Source organism: Pongo pygmaeus, chromosome 3 (genome assembly GCF_028885625.2).
Source record: "Pongo pygmaeus isolate AG05252 chromosome 3, NHGRI_mPonPyg2-v2.0_pri, whole genome shotgun sequence".
NCBI lineage: Eukaryota > Metazoa > Chordata > Mammalia > Primates > Hominidae > Pongo > Pongo pygmaeus.
The window spans coordinates 198,339,935-198,356,686 of NC_072376.2; positions in this window are offsets into that span (position 1 = coordinate 198,339,935).

Below are 16,752 nucleotides of genomic sequence, written 5' to 3' on the forward strand. Positions count from 1 at the left end.
GTGGTGCATGCCTGTAATCCCAGCTACTCAGGAGGCTGAGGCAGGAGAATCACTTGAACCTGGGAGGTGGAGGTTGCAGTGAGCCGAGATTGTGCCATTGCACTCCAGCCTGGGCAACAAGAGCAAAAACTCCGTCTCAAAAAAAAAAAAAACCAGTCCCCAACTTCTTTGGCACCAAGGACTGGTTTCATGGAAGGTGAATTTGCCACAGGCCACGGAGGTGGGAGGTGGTTTCAGGATGATTCATTTATTGTGCACTTTATTTCTATAATTATTACACTGTAATATATAATTAAATAATTATACAACTCATGATAGTATAGAATCAGTGGGAGCCCTGAGCTTGCTTTCCTGCAACTAGATGGTCCCATCTGGGGGTGACGGGAGACGGTGACAGATCATCAGGCACTAGATTCTCTTAAGGAGCACATAACCTAGATCCGTGGCATGCGCAGTTCACAAAAGGGTTCACGCTTCTTTGAGAATCTAATGCTGCCGCTGATCTGACAGAAGGCAGAACTCAAGTGGTATGTGAGTGATGGGGAGTGGCTGTGAATACAGAGGAGGCTTCACTCACTCGCTTGCCTGCTGCTCACCTCTTGCTCTGCAGCCTGGTTCCTAACTTCCTGTTTCTGGGAGTTGGAGACCCCTGCTATAAAGGAATACCTGCGGCTAGGCAATTTGTAAAGAAAAAGTTTGAATTGGCTCATGATTCTACAGGCCATACAGGAAGCATGGCGCTGATATCTGTGCCACTTGAGGGCCTGAGGAAGCTTACAAGCAATTGAGGGAGAAGGGGAAGGGGGAGCAGGTGCATCCTATGGTGAAAGCAGAGTGAGAGAGAAGCTGGAGGTGCCTCACTCTTTAAACAACTAGATCTCACAAGAATTCACTCGCTCTTGCCAGGATAGCACCAAGCCATTCAAGAGAGATCTGCCCCCATGACGCAAACACCTCCCACTAGGCCCCACCTCCAACACCGGGGATCACATCAACATGAGACTTGGAGGGATACACATCCCAATGGAACAAGCGGCTGCTATGTGTGCAAGGATCTGGAGAAGCAAGAAGGGCCTTGCTCCCCTGGAGCTGACACTGTAGTGGGAGAGACAGCCATAAACGTGCAGACAGACAGATGCGTAGCACAGTGGTAGTGATAGCTATGTGTGCAGAGTGAAATGGAGCAGAGGACGGAGAGGGACTGGAACAAGCAGCGGAGCTTTCAGAGAGAATCCATCTTGCCCATCACTTATGTCCTACAGCATCCAACACTTCACTGAGCTGAGCAAGTTTATTAGGCCCCTGTGCTGCCCAACTTGCTTCCAGAGGCCCTGAAGGATACCAAAGAAGAAGCATGGGATGCAGCTGGAGGCCAACCCTCAGAAAGCTGACCCTTTAGTTGGCAAGCCATGAGCACATAATTCCAGAAAGCATATAATTACATGCCCCGCGCTGTTGGTGTGGGGTTAATTCCAGGTGTGGCAGAACGTTGCCAGAGGTAGCGACCATCTCAGCCGGAGGTGGGTAGGGAAGCTTCTGAGAAGAGGTGGCTCCTAGACATTGCTCTAAAGTCGTGTTAATATGAGGTGGAAACAGGCTCGGGTGCAGAGCAGCAGGCTTTCCCAAGACTTCATGGCTATTTATGAGGGTGGCCTAGATGTCTGGACCTAGAGAGGTTGGATACCCAGAGCTAGTCATAGAAGCAGAGGAATGTTGGGGGAAACAGACACACAAGCTCTCACCTCACCTGTGCTGCACGCTAATTTTAGAGCCTCAGGTATGTCATTTAATCTCTCTGTGCTTTAATGCCTTCACCCATAAAGGAGGGATAATAATTTATGTCAGTCTCTCCCCAGGGATGGTATAAGGGGAGAAAGGAGATAATAGCTGGGAACATGTTTGGGATAATAAAGAGTAACAAGAATAAGCCTATTATTAAGTATTAATGTTATGATTTTGCAGCTCACAATTGGCAAGCTCCCTGAATAACTACACCACGAAGAATCTTGAAGCTGTGGCTTCTCTGTGGGCACTTTATCTTCAAACCCATCAGATTCCATAGATTCTAAAACCCTGTGTTCGAGGTTTTATTTTCTACTATATGATTTTAATGTTCATTAACTGCTTAAACCCTTGCAGCTCCTTCCAAGTGGCTCCTGAATACTGCTTGGGGTTGCTTGAGCACAATGTTGAATAGGGCCCCCGAGATACCTGCCCTGATGTAAGCTACACAGAAACAGGAACGACTGCACACTGTAAGGTCTTTCCCATATTTTGAGCGCGAAAGCAAATTGTCATTGCATTTTGTAATGAACCCAGGGCTCTGTGTCTCCAGCCAGGGTGCTGGGGCAGGGGTGAGTAGAGGCAGGTTGCAGGGACGGTCTTCCTTGAGCGTCCCTTTAGTTCATGAAAAATAATTTGAAAGATTACGATATTAAGTCAGATGTGTTTAACTCAGTGCCTCTGGCCTCTTTAGACACAAGCCTGTGTCTAAAAAGTAAATTATCCTTCTCTTTTCAGATGGAAATTATAATGTCGCGAGCTCACACCAGGCTGCTTGCTGGAACTTCTGTGAATGCTCCAGCGCGCTGCCCACAGTATTCTGGGACATCTCGCTTGGCGTCACTTTTTTATCTGTACCTTCATGACAGGTCTGCCCGGTGGGGCCCAGCTGATGCCCACCACTGCCTCCCACCTGCAGCCTGGTGGCCAGGACACCCACCTCTTCCATCCCTGCAGCTCGGCTGAGATGATGAGCTGATGTAAGCACGTGTTGCTGAGCTTTGGGGCTAGCTGGCGGACCACACAGAGCGTAAGGGATGCCTGCACTAAAAGGGCTTGGCTGCCCTCACAATTGCTGTACTGCCCGCAGCAGGCTTCCCTCCATGGGCACAGGCGCCACCACCCACACCCCACCAGGAAGAATCCCCAGGTAGCTCCACACCTTGGAATGAAGGCCAAGTAAGCTGCAGAGAGGAAAGCCTTACTTTCCCCAGTCTCAGTCCACTTCTTTTTGTACTCTGGGATTAAACTCTTTTCAGGATGACTAACAGTGGAAACATCTATTTGTTCAGAGGGAAACAGCCACTCTGACCCACAGGAACTGGTCTCTGCTGGCCGGTGCCAGTCAATAGAGTAACTGATGATGCATTTCACAAAGCCCAGTCCATTCCGTCTCAGATGCCAATGAGAATCCATCCAGGCCAGGTGCAGTGGCTCGCGCCTGTCATCCCAGTACTTTGGTAGGCCAAGGCGAGAGGATCATTGGAGCCCAGTAATTCGAGACCCACCCGGGCAATGTAGGAAGACCCTGTCTCTACAAAAAGAAAAAGCAATCCGTCCAGGAGGACAAACACTGTCAACTCCACTTCTAGGAGACACGTGGAGTAGTCATATTCGTAGAGACGGGATATAGATGCGTGGCTGTCAGGGCCTGGGGGGAGGGGGAGGGGGAATTAGGGTTTAGCAGGTACAGAGGAAGCTTCAGTTGGTTGAATGAAAAAGTTTCGGAGACAGGGTCTGGTGATGGCTGTACAGCAATGTGAACGTGCATCAGGCCACAGAACTGTACACTCAAAAATGAATAAAATGGGAACTTTTATCTTATGCACATTTTATCATAATTTTAACAAATCAGTCCAGGTTGCGCCATGCTGCATCTGGACTGTTCTTGTCACCATCTCTCTCCAGTGTGAGGTGAGATAGAGGCCAGATCTGGGGGCAGAGTACAGCATTGGCTGTAGGCCTCCTGTAAGCAAGCTTAGACCAAAAGGCACACAAACATTTCCCAAGAGCAACAACAGTTTCCTGCTCGGGCCAAGTCCGCATGTGGGGAGAAGAACAAAATATTTCTCCTGACTCTGCAGGGTGCGGTTCAGCGGGCACTCTCAAATGCACTCAGGGCATGCAGGGGGCCCCAGGAGAACAATGAACACGCCTCGAATTCATGGCCCCCAAAGACCCCGCCTGGTTCATTTTCTCAAAACAAAAGAAGTCTTTCTAGGGCATTAAGAGCTTCGACCTCCAGTGCAGAAACTGCTGGTGACTTTGAAATGGCAGTTCTCCAGCCACAAAGAAAATCTCCAGGCTCTGCAGGCCACGCTTACACACAGACATTGCGGCACTCTCAAAATCTGCATGGATTTGCAAGATGAAACTTGCCTTCAAAGAAATGTTGTCTCCCTTCTGGCTAGACATCCCTGCCTTTTGGGGTTCTTTGCTCTCTTGCCTTCAGCCTTCAGGAGCAGTTGAGTGGAAAGTTTGGGAAGTCTGAGCCAGGGTCAACTCTCTCTGGAGTTGCCCGCCTTGGGAAAGGCCCAGGTTGAAGTCTTCCTTGCTGGAGGCCCCACCCAGAAACCTGAGTAGCCCACCCTGTTGAACAGCTTAACATTCTCCACTTGTAAGGACTTTGACTACAATGAGCCTGAAGGGAGCTGAAATACAAGAAAAGAAAAAGAACAACTTCATGTGCCGCAGTGAAATCCCACCAAGAGAATTCTCTGAGATGGTTCACAAGCCCTGAACAGACCCTCCTGGGCACGCCAGACCCCCTGTCAGATCTCAGCAGCCCCAGCGGAGCTCTGGGGTTCACACAGTCACCAAGAAAAGCAGAGTCCAGCAAGTCATTGTGGGTGACCCTACGGTGGGCATCCATAGGCACTGAGCCTCTGTTAGGACAGGATTCTCTAAAGCAAGAAAAAAATACTCGAACAACGATCAAATCTGGGCCCAAGTCCATGGATTGTGTTGACTACTCTGAAAGAGATTTTCCACCTCCCCAACTTTCGGAGAAGTTAATTTAAAAGAAAACCCTACATCTGCTGTTCTTTTTGGCTGCTCAGCATCTCAGCTTGTCCATTTCAGGAACCCCCTGCCCTGTGGAGGAAAAGCCTGCCTTGTATAGTACAGGATAAAAGTGCTGGAGACCACCTGCCCGGACCCCCACAGTGAGCGGTGGCCCAGGCTTCGCCTGCTCCCCAGCCCTAGCCCAGGCTGTGGACTGGAAGTGGCTGATGGGAGGTAGCAGGGGTGAGGCTGGCTCCGCGCTGAGGATGGGTGTGGCCGCTGCAGATGTTCTGGAAGCTCTGGGGACCGCACTGTAAACAGCTGCTGGTCCCAGCAGCAGCCATGGAGGTTCTGGGCTATGGCTGGGCAGTGCTCCTAAGTGGCCTCATTCTCCAGTGATTCCACCAGGACACCCGATACCCTTTCCAATACAGTCCCTTTCCACTTGAATAAACCAGAGTCTTTTTCTATTGCTTAAATCTAAAATTCCCAAATGCGGTATGCCACTAGCACTGCATGCCAGAGAATCCCTCATTTTCTTTTATTTTAAAAAATTTATTATTTCAAGGGCTTTAAGGGTACCAGTGGTTTTTGGTTACATGGATGAATTGTTTTGTGGCGACGTCTGGGCTTTTAGTGCACCCATCCCTGGAATAGTGCACACTGTACCCGTCCCTGGAATAGTGCACACTGTACCCGCCCCTGGAAGAGTACACACTGTACCCGCCCCTGGAAGAGTGCACACTGTACCCGTCCCCGGAATAGTGCACACTGTACCCGTCCCTGGAAGAGAGCACATTGTACCCGTCCCTGGAAGAGAGCACATTGTACCTGTCCCTGGAATAGTGCACATTGTACCTGTCCCTGGAATAGTGTACATTGTACCCGACAGGTGATTTTTCATCCCTCCCTCCCGTTGCAAGTCCCCAATGTCCATCGTACCCACTCTGTATGCCTTTGCGTACCCATAGCTTAGCTCCCATTTATAAGTGAGAACATGTGGTATTTGATTTTCTGTTCCTGAGTGACTCTATTTTGTTTTAGGTTAAACCCTGACTTGGCAACAAAACCTTGAATGTCCTGGGATACTTTTGAAGTCATATTTAATTCTTTGAAAACACAGGCAGTGAAGTCCACAACTCCTGGAGCCCCGTCTTTATGGAGGAGAGGGAGGCAGAGGAATGGACACTATAGGCATTAGTAGTGAGCAAAATATTTCCCAATGGTCTGAAAGAATCAGTGGGCCCAACTAAAGGATACCTGAAGATCGAGGCGTGCCGGCAGGAGGAAGAGCCCGTCTCAGAATCCAGCCCAGGGCATGTGGGCTGCAGAGGGCTGCAGAGAGAGGGACAGGCCCCCTGCTTCTCCTTCTGTGTCCCTCAGCCATCCTCCTTCAGTGTTCCCTGGACAGTATGGTGCCAATCACATAATCGGAGAGTTGGGGGCCCTTGCTGGGCCCTGCAGAGACTCGTGGCAATAAGGCAGAGGGCAGGTGCATCGAACGTGGGTTCAGAAGCCCCAGCCTGAACCAGGGCTATTCCCCAGCTGTGAGCTGGAAACTTTGATGGGGCAGCCCATGCGGTCCCTCATGGCCAGGCTCCTCCTTTGTAAATAAGGGCAGGAGGGATTTAAATCACTGATTTAAGTCAGGGGTTCTCAGATTCTCGTGCAAGAACTGGTGCTAGACTGTGAGAAAGTATTCATTTTCACAGGTTGATGGAGAAAAGAAAACCACAATAACAAAAAAAGTAATCATTTTTTCCTGAAGCTAATTTATTTCTATTAAAATGCTGAGAAGTTTTGTTTTGTTGTAATTCACTTTGCGTGTGAATTCTATTACGGTGGTGAGGTGGATGGTATGTATTCTAATTACTTCATCTGAGTGAGTAAAAAGTTAGCAACTCAATACAGTTCTTCCAAATCTTTTTTTTTTTTTTTTTTTTGAGACGAAGTCTCGCTCTGTCACCCAGGCTGGAATGCAGTGGCGCAATCTCAGCTCACTGCAACCTCCGCTTCCTGGGTTCAAGAGATTCTCCTGCCTCAGCCTCCTGCATAGCTGGGATTACAGGAATCCACCATCATGCCCAGCTAATTTTTGTATTTTTGTAGAGACGGGGTTTAACCATGTTGGCCAGGCTGGTCTTGAACTCCTGATCTCAGGTGATCCTCTCACCTTGGCCTCCCAAACTGCTGGGATTACAGGCGTCAACCAGCGCACCAGGCCCCAAATCTTCTTTATAAAATTTTATCAGCCTCTGAGATCTAAAACTCTGGTAATTACTAGATTAAAGTCTAAATTCCCTTCTACTTGTGTCTATGGATTTAGCTGAGTAGAAGTACCTGGAGTGTAGCGAAATAGTTGAGAGTCAGATTTTAATTTAACATTAAATACTAAGTCTAATACTCAGGCAATGAAAATACGTGTTAGCACTGGTGGAACTGAAGGGATTGATGTCCGCTATGTACCATGAATGGATGACAGTAAAAATGGTGGCCGGGCATGGTGGCTCATGCCTGTAATCCCAGCACTTTGGGAGGCTGAGGCGGGCGGATCACGAGGTCAGGAGTTGTAGACCAGCTTGACCAACATGGTGAGACCCCGTTTCTACTAAAAATACAAAAATTAGCCAGGCGTGGTGGTGGGTGCCTGTAGTCCCAGCTACTCCGGAGGCTGAGGCAGGAGAATCACTTGAACCCGGGAGGCGGAGCTTGCAGTGAGCCAAGATTGCGCCACTGCACTCCAGCCTGGGCGACAGCGAGACTCCGTCTCAAAAAACAAACAAACAAACAATCAAACAAACACCAAAAAACGGCATACTCTCTTTCAGCCACTGTGAACAGTGAACTGTGATGGCAGCTAACGACCTACATTCTTTCAGAAAACCTTGAGGAGAGGACGTCGCTGTAAACTTTCACCTGAATAGCGGTCAGCACTCCCACTGTCAATCACTAACTCTTGGTCCACAGGGCACGTATCACCTGCTTCCTTTTCAGAAATAGTAAGGGGTGACTTCATGTTGCAGGGCCCTAAATGGAGGATGAATCTGTTCTTGGAGAACAGTGGGTTATTTCAAAGTCTGTGTTTGTGAGTTGCTTAAATAGGATTTGTTTCCATTCCCCATGTGAGGTCCTATGCTGTCTGGAGATAGAGAAATGGCGTAAACCTGAATTGATGTTGACATTTTAAAGTTAAGTATCTTTACAATATGGAGCTTCACGAATTCTAAAAATGCCCTGCTGTTGAGTTTTCTGTTTTTGCCACGTGTCCTGGGTCCCACCCAAAGGGTAAGAAATACAAACTCTTTTTTTGCCTCTAGTCTAAGCTAGGGCTTTGTTTTCATAGAGCTGTGCCCTGTCTCAATCTGTAATGGAATATAATTACATGCACTGATGTATGTATTTGAGTAACAGCCATCATCTCCTCTGGGTACAAAGCACTAAGAGATCCGAGATAAGGCCTCTGTGGTTGACTTTGTATGTCCAGCACACCACAGGTGTGCAGCCAGTGTGTGATGGCCAGGATGGAGTGCCAGGATGTGTGCCAGGGCACTCGTCTCTGCTTCAGGGCACACCCTCAAAACGTACTTGTTTGTTCACAAGAACCAATTTTCTGCCGCTCTCTGCCTTCGAATCTAATGGCTTCAAATTTACACTAAAGTTGAATCACAGTGTCGATACTACTAGTTCTAAGATGAATGAGTTCTGGGAGTCGAATGTATGGTATGTTGACTAGAGGTAATGATACTATATTGTATACGTGAAATTTGCTAAGAGAGCAGATTTTAAATATTCTCACTCTAAAAAGAAACAAAGAAAAGAAGGAAAGAGGAAAAGAAGAAAGGAAGGGAAGGAAGGAAGGAAGAAGGAATGGAAGGAAGGAAAGAGGAAGGAAGGAAGGAGGGAAGGAAGGACAGAAGGAAAGAGGAATTCATTTTCTATATTGGCCTTGTTAACAGTTGTGGTGGGACATTAATATAACATAATAGTATTTTTTAAAAACTTAGGAATTATTTCAGAAATGATGTAATAGAATTCCAAATACCAGTTCGCTTTGGGGAAGAATGAAAGAAACACAGGGGCACAAATGGGTACCTGTAATATTTCTTTTCTCAAACATCTGAATCAAATATGTCAGAATGAGCAGTTTTAACTCAGTTGCTTATCATGAGTGCTGTTCTCCATATTACTCCATAATTTTCTGCATTTTTGAGATACTTGATGGTAAAAGGAAAGAATGACCCCTCTCCCCACCAAAAACAGCAGCTGATATTAACAGTGTGGAAATTGAATATTAGAGGAAATCAACTGACAGTCTATTCGAGCTTTTTCTAGACTCCCTCTACTAGGTTGTCAAACTCTTAGTAGTTCTACAACTGGCCTAAATCGGTTACAGCAAAAGAAGATGAAATGTATGGGTTGGGTTTTCTTTCTCTTCTTCAATGACAAAATTTGCCAGAAGCAAAGGCTGCCTGGACTCACCCAAGTGAGGTGAGTCCTTCTTTCAGAACCACAGACTGGAGGAGATGCCTCCCTCCTAAGCAAGGAGTGGCCACAGCCCTGGGCAGGGCAGGCCCTGGGAACAGGGGAAAGGTTATTCCAGGTCGGTGAGGAGGCAGCTGAGAAACAAGTCCTGGCACTGGCTTGGCCTGGCAGGTGCAGGGAATGTGCAGGCTGAGGGAGATGATCCCTAGAGCAAAGCCACTTTGGACTCTGGGTCATGAGGACCCCACGGCTGAGCTGACTCCATAACTGGGAACCTGGCCTTCTCTTCCAGGGCTGCTGCAAGGCCCATGCCAGAGTCCAGGGCTGCGAAGTGGCTTCAGACCGCAGGTGTCAAGGCTGCCTTCTACTTAACTACCTGCATTGCTTCTCTGCATCAGTGACTCAAGACACGGTGGAGCCTCCTGGGTTCAAGACCCTTCAAGGCACTAGGTGTCACCCCCATGGACGGACATCCTTTATGGGACTCCGGAAATTCCCCTTGTCCCTGTCAGCACCGTTCAAGGCTGATGCTCTCATCTTGTCTTTTGCCGACAGTGGGGTTCTGCCTATAAGGTAAAGAGTCGGGGGTTCAACTGGGTTTGTTGTTTTGAGGGAGAGGCAAACTGAGCCCCGTGTTCCTGCAGCACCCCTTTTCTTGCCTTCTTGTCTAAATAGGGGGCATTTTCCAATGCTCCACCCTCTATAGTGGTGTTGTCACATAGAAAGCTCATATACTTGGGACACTGTTGGGGTCCCCAGGTCCCTGGAGACCCTGTGGGCGCCATCCTCATCTTGCTGAGTACTTCCTCCCATGCCTCCTACAGCTGCCCAGCATCAAGTTCAAAGCCTCATTTATCGCCTGTCCTCCATGGCTGTCCTTCAGGATCCCGCATTTCTGTTTTGGGTACTGGGATCCCTCCATGGCCAGGCTGAGTGTCGCCTGCCCCTCGCTCGTCCCCATAGCCAGTCATGACCAGGCCATGCAGCCTCCTTCTGCGGCACCTCTCCAGTTGTCCTCACATTTCATGCTGTCCCTCGGGCCAGGCCTCGCTGGGTGATGACCCAAACGGTCACTAGCAGGTCCCAAAGGGTCTCTCAGCCTCCAGCCTCCAGCCTCGTTCTTGAATCTACTGGGTACAGACTGGGCCTCGTGAGTCTCCTGGGAACTGGCTAAGGTACAAAGGACTGGGTCTTGCCACACACCTGCTGACACCAAATCTTGGAGGTGGGACTGGAAAATCTAACTATGAATGTAAATCCCGATGCTCCACAGAGTCTGAATTCATTGTGCTAATCTGTCACCAGGGGACATGGCGAAAACATGGATTTGGAGCCACACTCCTCAGGTTCAGATACCGGGGTGATCACTCGCCAGTTGCATGACCTTTAACAGATTATTTAACCTCCCAGTGCCTCCATTTCCTCATCTTTATACCGGGAGTCAACATGAGGATCAAATGCCGCCATATGTGTGAAGTCTGCGGCATGTAGCATGTAGTCCAGCATGAAAGCTATTGAAGGTCGAGATGTTCCCACCCAGCACATCAGCCATGGAGGGACTTTTCATCCCAAAATGCCACTTTCATCAAGTCATGTTCTTCACTCAAAACTGTCCAATGCCTACCTCCAAAGACTAGAGTGCAGGAAATGGAAAAAATAACTTTACAGTGGAGAACCAGTCCTCTGACCGGGTGATGAAGATAACATAGAAGCCAGAAGGCAAACTGATGTATGGTGTGAGGAGCGGGGTACGGACCTCCATGCCTTCTCCAAAAACTCAGAACCCCTGTGAGAGCTGAATGAGAAAATATCATAAGGAAAATATCAAATCAACCCAAATTAAGGATTGTGCTACAAAATCCCTGACCAGGACTCCTCAAATTGTCTGGGTCATCAAAATCAAGGGAAGTCTGAGAAGCTGTCACATCAAGGGGAGTCAAGGGAGACGTGACAACTAAATCCAGTGTGGGGTCCTGGAACAGAAAAGGGGCATTAGGTACAAATTAATGAGATCCGAATCCAGCATGGACTTTAGTTAATGATAATGTATCAATACTGGTTCATTAATTGTAACAAATGTACCACCCTAATATGAGATATTCATAATAATAAGGGAAGCTGATTGTGGAGTGTACTGGAATAGCTTTGCAACTTTGGATGGGTGTAAATTGGGTATTCTGGATGGAATCCTGCAAAAGGACAGTAGGGAAAACTAATGAAATCTTAATAACGTGAGGACTTCAGTTAAGAATATATCAATATTGGCTCATTAGTTGTGCAAATATACCACAGTAATGTAAGATCTTAACCCTAGGGGAAACTGGCTGAGGGATATATGGGACCTCTCTGTATTATCTTTGCAACTTTTTGGAAATTCTAAATTTATTCCAAAATTAGAAAGTTCGCTTTACGTCTCTGCCCGGCCGCCCATCGTCTGGGAATTGAGGAGTGCCTCTGCCCAGCCGCCCCATCTGGGAAGTGAGGAGCGCCTCTGCCCGGCTGCCCCGTCTGGGAAGTGAGGAGCGCCTCTGCCCGGCCGCCCCGTCTGGGAGGTGAGGAGTGCCTCTGCCCGGCCACCCTGTCTGGGAGGTGAGGAGCGCCTCTGCCCGGCCGCCCCGTCTGGGAGGTGTACCCAACACCTCCAAAGAGACAGTGACCATCGAGAACGGGCCATGATGACGATGGCGGTTTTGTTGAAAAGAAAAGGTGGAAATGTGGAGAAAAGAAAGAGAGATCAGATTGTTACTGTGTCTGTGTAGAAAGAAGTAGGCACAGGAGACTCCATTTTGTTCTGTACTAGGAGAAATTCTTCTGCCTTGGGTTGCTATTGATCTATGGCCTTGCCCCCAGCCCCGTGCTCTCTGAAACATGTGCTGTGTCAACTCAGGGTTAAATGGATTAAGGGCGGCGCAAGATGTGCTTTGTTAAACAGATGCTTGAAGGCAGCATGCTCCTTAAGAGTCATCACCACTCCCTAATCTCAAGTACCCAGGGACACAAACACTGCGGAAGGCCGGAAGGCCGCAGAGACCTCTGCCTAGGAAAACCAGAGACCTTTGCTCATGTGTTTATCTGCTGACCTTCTCTCCACTATTATCCTAAGACCCTGCCATATCCCCCTCTCCGAGAAACACCCAAGAATGATCAATAAATACTTAAAAAAAAAAAAATTGACAAGTTGATCGAACTAAAAAAAAAAAAGAAAGTTCGCTTTAAAAAAAAAGTCAGGACTCCCATGGTCTGTAGCCATGGCCACCTCCCTCCACTCTCATTAGGAACCCACTCTTCTGCCTAGGTTGCTCCTCCAGGGCCTCAGCACCAGCTCCCAGCAAGTGTTTTGCTCTGGTCCCCACCTCACTGAGCTCAGCCTCACTCCCACTCATCAAAATGCAAGATCCCACCAGACCATGTGATATGGTTTGGCTGTGTCCCCACCAAAATCTCATTGTGAATTCACATGTGTTGTGGGACGCACCCAGTGGGAGGTAATTGAATCATAGGGGCTGGTCTTTCCTGTGCTGTTCTCGTGATAGTGAATAAGTCTCACAGGATGTGATGATTTTTAAAAGGAGAGTTTCCCTGCACAGGTTCTCTTCTCTTGTCTGCCACCATGTGAGACGTGCCTTTCACTTTCCACCATGATTGTGAGGCCTCCCTAGCCACATGGAACTGTATGTCCAATAAACCTCTTTCTTTTGTAAATTGCCCAGCTTCAGGTATGTCTTTATCAGCAGTTTGAAAACAGACTAATACACCATGGGAGCCCCAGGCAAGCATCTTTTCTTCTAGAATTCCTGCCCTGAGCCCTCAGACGCCAACAGCTCCCTCCTCTGAGTTCTGATTCTGCCTCCCTCTTTCCTTCCTTCTGCATCTGCATTTTCCCAGTTATTGTTGTCAAATCCATCTCTCCCCCACCAACCTGCAAGCCCCTCAAGGACAGGATTGTCACATTCCTTTGTGTTCCCATGACACTAACCACATTTCTCTACCCCTCCAGGTTACCTTCCTCCACGTAAGAGAGGCTGTGTAAATGGTTTCAGGGTTTTTTTTTTTTAAGTTTTATCATGGTAAACAATACTTAACACAAATTTTACCATTTTAACTGTTATTAAGTGAGCAGTTTGGTGGCATTAAATATGTTCACATTGTTGTGCTACCATCAGCACCATCCATCTCCAGACCTTTCTCATCTTCCCAACGGAAACTCTGTCCCCATTCCTCCCTCCCTCCCTCCAGCCCCTGGCAACCACCTTTCTGTTTTTGGTCTTTATGAATTCGGCTCTTCTAGGAACCTCATATGAGTGGAATCCCACAGTGTTTGTCCTTTGTGACTGGCTGATTTCACTCAGCATGATGTCCTCAAGGCTCATCCGCGTTGTAGCATGTGTCAGAATAATCTTCGTTTTTAAGGCTAGATAGGATTTCATTGTCTGTATCTGCCGTCAAATGTTTGGTTTTTTATTTCCAAAGAGGACCATAATTAGCACAGGAAGGATCCAAGGAGGCATGAGTGGAAGGTGTCAGGCTGAGCTCCTGGCGTTGTCAACCCCTCCCTGCTCCATGGCCGCGTGGTCCATGGCAATGCATAAAAGGTGAGCCTTCAGCCCTCTCTCCAGCTCAGTGCAGGGCTGAGCACCTGGGCACCTTTATGCTGTATTCTCAGACATCTATTGCAGACATAAATAACACCAACAAATAATCAGATCCAATCTCACTGGGCTGGGCCTGAAAAGAGACCAATATATAAAGATGACTGTGGAATTCATTTCCTATCCGCTCTCACTTATCCTCTGAGTATGAGTCTGCTCTTTGCCCCAAAGAAGAGAGGATCAAGGAAATACAGCATCCTACACATGACAATATAAGTAACAACAACTGAATATCCTCTTCTTCCCATTTGCCCCAAACCATATCAATTTATAGCAGATTGATTGAAACCTAGCCATGAATTTGCACAGTCCCCTCACTCTAAACACCTCACTTACTGGTAATAGTGTTGTATTGTCAGGAGCTCATAGAAGAGAACATTGATTGTATTAGTCAGAGTAAGCAAAGGCAACTGCCCTAAGGATAAATCCTGAAATCTCAATGGCTTCACTCAACCTAGGATTCCATCTTGCTCTTGTAGGTCAGGTGGCTTTCCTGCCTGGCCCTCCTCCAAAAGTCATTCAGGGTCTCCTTCCTTCTTGGTATTTCACCATCTTGGAGTTCCTTCCTTCTAGTCATGTGAGCGGCAAAGAGAGAGAAGACAGAGAAGGCGCCTGATCTACACAGCCACAAACTGGAAATGGCATGGCACTCCTGCTCACCTTCCACGGCAAGAGCGACCCACATGGTACCATCGAGAGGCATGAGGGAGAACCTGGGAAAGGTATCCTTCCTGCACCTCCACAGGAGAAGAAAATGGTCTGATTACCACATAGCACCAACTGCTACAATAACGTCACCACTCTCTTGAGCTCAGTGGTCCTTTGTGAGGCCAGTAAGGTCCTCAGTTAATATTTGGAAAAGTTGACAGGAAACAGCTGTCCAGAAAATTTTGTCTTCAGGTTTCCTAGTAGTAACAGCCATCATTTACTAAATGTTTACTGCATATCACATATCAATCTGTATGTTTTAATGCATTAATTCATTTAATCCACCTAAGTACTTTATAATATGATTATTCTTATTTTACAGATAAAAAAATATTTTTGGTCCCCTGTATTAGTTTGCTAGGGCTGCCACACACAAACACACACACAGTACCACAGGTTGGGTGGCTTAAACAACAGATATTTTCTCACAGTTCTGGAGGAGAGAAGTCTGAGATCAAGGTATCAGCAGGCAGGCACGATGGATCATGTCTGTAATGCCAGTACTTTGGGAGGCTGAGGCAGGAGGATCACTTGAGGCCAGGAGTTTGAGTCCAGCTTGGGCAACATAGTGAGACCCCCATCTTAAAAATAAAAACAAATAAATTAGCCAAGTATGGAGGCTGAGGTGGGAGGATCACTTGAGCCCAGGAGTTCAAGGCTGCAGCCATGTATGATGGCAGAACCTGTCTCTTAAAAAAGAAACAAAAAAAAGGCATCTGTGATGTTGATTTCCTCTAAGGCCCTTTTCCTTGGCTTGTGGATGGCCGCCTTCTTTTTTTTTTTTTTTGAGACAGAGTCGCCCTCTGTCACCCAGGCTGGAGTACAGTGGCATAATCTTGGCTCACCACAACCTCCACCTCCCAGGTTCAAGTGATTCTCCTGCCTTAGCCTCCCGAGTAGCTGGGATTACAGGCATGTGCCACTGTGCCTGGCTAATTTTTGTATTTTTAGTAGAGGCAGGGTTTCACCATGTTGGCTAGGCTGGTCTTGAACTTCTGACCTCAAATGATCCACCCAACTTGGCCTCCCAAAGTGCTGGGATTACAGGTGTGAGCCACTGTGCCTGGCCCACCATCTCCCTGTGTCTTCACATAGTCTTTCCTCTGTGTGTGCCTGCACATTTGTGTTTAAATTTCCTCTTCTTAAAAGGACACCAGCCATATTAGATTAGGGCCGCCCTAAAGGCCTCATTTTAACTTAGCTAAATGAACTCTTTAAAGAATTTATCTCCAAATATGGCTACATTCTGAAGTACCGGGGGTTGGGACTTCCACATAGAAATTTGTGTGTGGGGGTGAACACAATTCAGCCCAGAACATCCCCTACTTTTTCTTATGTGAATTTATTCTATAAAACTATGCACAAAGATTTAACCACAAGTTTTTTATTGCATATTAGTTTCTAATAATCAAAATATTAGTTAGGAATGGGTTCAGCAGCAATTAACAGAAACCCCAACTCAGAGTGGCTTCAACATAACACATAGTTCAGGTGTAGGTGGTTATTGATACCGGTCCAGTGGCTCTGTGAAAATCTCTCCCTGTTGGCTCATGCCTGTCACCTCATGATCACATAATGGCTACCGTAGCTCCAGACACCATGTCTACCTTTAAAGAGGAAAAGGGGAAAAGAAAGAATGATGGCATCTTCTGTCTCTTTATCAAGAAAGAAAAACTTACCTAGAAATGACAGAAAACTTTATCTGATGTCTCATGGGTTAGAATTGGGTCTCTTATCCAACTGTAGCTGAATAACTGGGAAGTAGTGAGTTTTAGGGTGTATAAAGCTCTGGGATGTGGGGTGAGAGAAAAGGAAAATCTGTATAGGGAATCACTGAGGCTCCCTCTTAAAGATGAACATTACTAAAACATTCTAGATGAATTGGGATGGTTCCAATTCACTGGGGAAGAAGTCAAGACAGGTGATGTGGGCTCAGCAAATGGATCCAGTAGCTCCACAGGGCATGGCTCAGCCAGGGCTCCCTGCTAGACTTGGCACCCTCTTTTGGAAGCAGTGGCTAAGTTATGAGTGTAGGCTTAAAAACAAGACACTAGTAGCTTTGGAAGCCTGATTGCAGGCATCACCGTGACTTGTGTGGGAAGCTTCTGCGCTAGGATCCACACCAATT